The sequence below is a fragment of the Pyrus communis genome, chromosome 11 (assembly GCF_963583255.1).
Source record: "Pyrus communis chromosome 11, drPyrComm1.1, whole genome shotgun sequence".
NCBI lineage: Eukaryota > Viridiplantae > Streptophyta > Magnoliopsida > Rosales > Rosaceae > Pyrus > Pyrus communis.
Genome location: NC_084813.1, coordinates 23,469,513 through 23,475,211, shown reverse-complemented (window position 1 = coordinate 23,475,211; position 5,699 = coordinate 23,469,513). Strand labels below are relative to the sequence as shown.

The window sequence follows — 5,699 nt, the reverse complement described above, 5'->3', positions numbered from 1 at the left end:
TAATTTTAAACATCCATGATGTCAATCACAAAATAATTTGAGGGTGGGATTTATGTAAGTCCAGTGTGAAAATGCACACTTCTGAGAAAGATACAGGTAAAGCCAAATATATAAAGAACCATTGCGCACTGCGCAGTGCAAGCCCTGCCCTGAAGCTCTACAAGTATAATCCAGAGACGGCTTTTTGATCCAGTAATTTGCATTTCAAGCGACTCACACTGTCCAGAGCTCCTTCCATTGTTCTACCGTTGTGTGCTCATAAAAGTAAGTGCTGTTTTTTTTTTTTTTTTTTTTTTTTTTTTTTTGTGCTTTCATTTTGTGAGTAGCTCAAAACTAACCGGCTTTTTTTGCTCACATTAACCGCCGGACCGGTTACAGTAGCATTTGAATATATGCCTGCCATCTTAAGTACTGTCTTAAGCTTGACGGCCTCTATTGATCATCTTCTTCGTCTCTAATTTCTGTTTTGGAGTTCTCTTTCGCTGGAAATTAAAAAAAGAAAACAGAGCTCTTGTTTTTCAGGAAGAGAAAACAGAGCTCTTGCGTCTGTGTGAAGGTGTGACGAGTTTTCGATCTGACGATCTGGATTTTGTGTTTGTTTTCCTCTGTACAGAAGTGTCATATATACACAGATGGATCTCCCGCGTTCGGAACTGGAAGGGTAAGCATACACTCTTCTTCCCCTTTTTTTTTTCCTCGCCTTTTATTCGGAGAAAATGTTAGGATATCACATTTAATGGCACATATTTACGCAGTGGATGTAGCCCGACTTGATTGAATAACGATAAATCCATATTATTGTGCGATGAGGCCATGGGGAAGTGGGCATCCAAAACAACACTTGTTATAAACGATGTTGTGTTGGAAATGAAATTGGTTCATGCGTTGTACGTACCGAAATAGCTTATTAAATTATGGGGGGGGGGGATACTACCCCAATTAGTGAGAGAGGGTGGGTTCCAAGATTCCATTCCCTCGTATCTAACCTAAAAATGAAGAAAATAACTGATTGATTAGCGGTTAATTTATCAAGAACTCACCTCTCGATAAGTCTAGGCATTTTTTTTTTCACAATTAAGAGCGTCGAATGTCTAGATCGATTCGTTGTAACAATCATTTAAGAAAATAGCAGCTAGATAGGTACCCTGTTACAACTTACTATTGCTTGAGTACTTAGTTGATTTCAGTTGATATATTGACTTGATTAATTTCTAGATATTCCAATTCCATTTAATTTTCTCTTTAACTCTATATATAACAGCACAAGCGACGAAGAACGTTCTACAATGGTATTGCATAAATATATCTCTTCCCTCATCACCATGCTAGGCATCTTCATCCAACTGAAGCAGGGAGCCAAAAATAAGTCTCTGTTCGATACAAACTACCCGACTATGATGTCTCTTATCGTTGCCATACTCGCGTATGGCGGATCACTAATTGGCTTTGGAGGCCCTAATTCGTGTTTGGCGGAATCAATCATCAATAAGATTAGCCTCCTCTTTGGAACTCTTGCCTTGGTTTTAGAAGTGGTGATCCTTGTGCCAGTTTTAGGGCTAGTAGCCGGATTGGTCTGGGTTGTTTGGTTTGTGAAAGTTGTACGAAATGACTACGCCTTCGAGTACCTCAAAACGTCGTATGAAAATGCAATTGCATTTGTTGTTCATACATTTGGCAAATTGAAAGATCATCTGAACATGATCATCCGACATTTCGCAACGGAACCCGAAGAACAAACTGATGAGCTTCCTCAAGTAACCATGGTTTAGGTTTGGGGTATTTCTTTCACTCGTTATTTTTTTTTCCTTATTTTGTTGAGTTGGACTATATTGAACTCAGCATATGAATAGTTAAGTGCGAAGTGGTGTTATGTGAAAGAAAATTCAAGCAACCACATCCTGATTGATTAGCTCTTTCATGCACGACTGCATTTTATGCTCCGTTTTGCTGTCTCATTTCATGTGCTGCTCTTTCTTTCTAGCTCCATGTGGAGTGTATTACTATGAAACTTATTGAGTTAAATAGATAGTGTTAAAGTATTGCTATGTAAATTTATATGAATTGATTTTAGTTTTGTCTACTTTTTTAATCAGGGCAAGTCACTCTCTTTGTTTGCCAAAAAAGAAAAGAAATTTCTAATCTAATTTTCAAATCCTTGGCCAACTTGTGGTCAACATTACTGATCAACGAAGAGCCCTTTCAATCAGGCATTAGAAAGTGAACCAATAAATTAACTAGATTGGTTAAAAGTGAACCAACATGTGGATGGTAATGCTAAATTGGAGATGACGGTGTCCATGTTCTGTCGAATGAGGAGATAAGCTTAGAGGAAGGGCAGAGAGGAACGGAGTCTGGGTTTTGAGTGAAGGGGAAAAGCAGTGTCTGTATCACACTTTGGCGTGGGAGGTTATTGGCCACGAAACGATATACAAAGGGTTGTCATGCCATCCACTGTGGAAGGGAGGGAAAAAAACAATTTTGTGCTAAATTTTATCACCTACGTCCCATTTCACTTTCATCTCTTTTCAATTAAAAACGGGTTTAGTATCTCTTCTTTGGTGAGGAAAATTTTAAACTTTGGTCATTGGATCACATGATTGTGAACTCACCAGTGTCTAAATTTTTTTTGATATGGTTGATATTTCCGCAGAAATATCCAAAAAATTCGAAAAAAGATATGGAAAACTAGCTAACTCAAATTGTAGTTGTTGGTTCGACTTTTACCATTAAAAAGTCAAATGATTTAGAAATCGAACCAAACTTTTAGTGGCGGTTTTGGTTACGGGTGAGCATGGTTCGGTTTGTTTCAATTTGACACAAAAAAAATATAACGAAACTAATTACCATTTAATAGTTGGTTTGATTTTTTATCAATACCACCATTGAAATCGAACCAAATCATTGTTAATCGGTTTGATTTGGTTGGTTTATGCCTAGTCCAACACAAATATTAAAAAAGGGTTCAACATTTTAGAGTTTTAATTTTTTAAGCATCCACACATCTTTCACATTCCAATTCAATCAAAAGATTAAGTTTTCCGATACATAAATATTTATCAAGTCAAATAAAACTATGTTTTAGTTTAAAAAATCTCAGACTACCAAACGACTTATCTAAACTACATATTAAAAGAACTCTCTTTGTCAACTAAAATAGAGTGAAAATACTATTTAGTCTTTTATCACAACAACAAAATTAAGAGCAGTAATGTAATTTTACAAAACAAAATTTTGCTATTTTTTGTTTGAGCCTCACCTACATGTAATTTAACATCTCTAATTTGATTTTGTTTAAAAAAATAAAAAAAATAAAAAAAATAAAAAAAATAAAAAAAAACACCTCTCTTCTTCCATCTCCACTCTCGCGTTCTCTTTCACTCTCTTATTCTCTCCAAATTTAATAACAAAAATAAAAAATTTGGCACACATTTTGTTAGCATAAAAGGAATTGGATCCCATCCGGATCCATTTTGTGAGGATCCTAGGGATCCCCACATCTTAGCTATTTATCGTGTATTGTATGGTCAGAAATTATATGATTTTTTTATATTTAAAATTAAACACAAATAGTATTTGACGAAAACTGATCACATGATTTATGATTAACGGCTAGGATGTGGAGATCCTTAGGATCCCCACAAAGTGATCTTGAGGATCCTCTTCAAGCATAAATTACATACAAATGTCTATTTGTAAATAGTCATTAAGCTTATATTATGCTGTGACTTAAAATACACATAAATCTCTAAAGAGTTTTTATCATAAATAGTTCATGAGATTGATCTATCCCATCAAGATGGTCTATAAAATTGAAAATCGATCAATGTGGTTCCTGAAAATGGGTCTCGCACATCAATGTGATCATTTCATCACAATTCTGTCAAAAAATATATTAGGTGCTAATATGACACATACCACAAGTCTATTTAAATATTGCCATGTAAATTAAAATAATTAAAAAAACTATTTATATTTAAATATTAACAAAATTATTTTTGTATAATTAAAAACAAAAAATAAAAGAGGTTTTTGTTGCAACCCTTCTACCAATAGCTCCTCCGTCGCAATTTCGCACCGTCCCTCCCTTCAATATAAACCCCACATCCTGAACCACTCCAAAATACCAAAACCTTCAAATTCTTCCATATAAAAGTCTACTAATTGTCGATAATTACTTTCAAATTCCAAACCGCAATCCCTCCTCCATTTGATGATTCTGGACAATCTGGAGAGTGGGTTCAAGGATTTGGGTTTGTATTTTCAAGTAATACTTTTCTGGAGTATAGATTCAGTGATTTGTGAACACTCCTCCTTGGTTCAAATTGCACGTCTCAATTCTGGAAATCGGGTTAAGGAATTGGGAGTTTCAAAGTTTTATAGAGTTGTTCTGATATCTTCAATACTTGAGGTTGATTTTTGCACCCATTTTTCTCTGAACGTCGTTCAGTTTACGTGCGCCTCCGGCATCTCAATTCGGTGAAAGTCTAAACTCATGTAGAGGATACAATTACATCAATTCGCCTCTGCATTTCATCAAAAGCAAAAGAGTCATAAGACATAATGTACACATTCTTGTTCGGAACTCATGAATAATATCTGCCTCTTGTTTGGAAATTGGAACTCTTGCTTCGATTGTATTAGTTCACTATTACCTGACTATTGTATACAATTAAGTGCAGTTGCTAAATTCCTTTTTGGCATTTCGTTCTAAATTCCAATTCTTTGTTTTGACTTTTGAGCCTGTGAAATCAAAAATAAAAGTTTTTCTTCAAACTAATACCACAGAAACCTTCGAATTCTCTCCCATTTCATTCGGTTGAAGAATACAATAATCTCACATTAAAATTAGAATTGACAAATTTCAGTTTAATATCGATTAGTTCCACTTCTAATTATACCGATGAATTTTTGTAATAAAACTCAAACATTTGTCTCGTTGTGCAGATAGTACAATGCAAGTCCACCATATAAACTCATATTTTTTAAATCTTGACACATTTTTAACGTCGTGGATTACTTTCCCTTGGGTATAAATCACTACACACCTCACTTGAAGCTTTACATATAGGAGCTTCCTTCGTGTGAGTTTACAATGAGGATTACTTGACTAATCATTTTTTGTTGGTCGGTTAAAGGATGCCATTATCACTGCGCTAGTTTATTGTCTACGGTAATAATATTCCCACGCCACGACCACTCCAAAAGAAAATGACACTCTCCGTGGCAGCGATGTCTACATCTGGTGTTTTCTAAAGTCAAAGTTGCTTGGAGGACTCGTTGGTCGAAGGAAAGCCGGAATTAACGCTTTAATACAGATCTTTTTATTTTGAGCCAAAAAAAAAAAAAAAAGCTTTAATCCTCTTTTTACATCACAACTTCACTTTTTTTCACTTAAATTATGGCCCGTCAAGAACTTCATCCTCCACAACTGGTCGCTTTCTATCCCACAGGGCAACTTCAAGCCGGAAAACTAGTCGCCTTCTTCTGTTCGACAAGAACCCATCCCACACCAAGCCAGTCGCTTTCTTCTGTTCGACAAGAACCCATCCCACACCAAGCCGGAAAACTAGTCGCTTTCTATCTTTGTTTTGCATGTTCGAAGATGTAAGCTGAGCGCCGCTTCCTATTCCTACACCGGTATAAATATACTCAGAGACGGCCTTCTCTTCTGCCCAACATCGCGGCAGCGCCCAGTTGCA

At 35.8% G+C, this 5,699-nt stretch overlaps 1 long non-coding RNA gene across 1 annotated transcript; it reads left to right on the top strand.

The window, feature by feature from the left end:
* Nucleotides 1-1,629, top strand: LOC137749499 (uncharacterized). Its single transcript, XR_011070217.1, has 3 exons — nucleotides 1-264; nucleotides 614-661; nucleotides 1,262-1,629. It is a non-coding gene; the product is annotated as an uncharacterized lncRNA (long non-coding RNA).
* The last annotated feature ends 4,070 nt before the right edge of the window (nucleotides 1,630-5,699 follow it).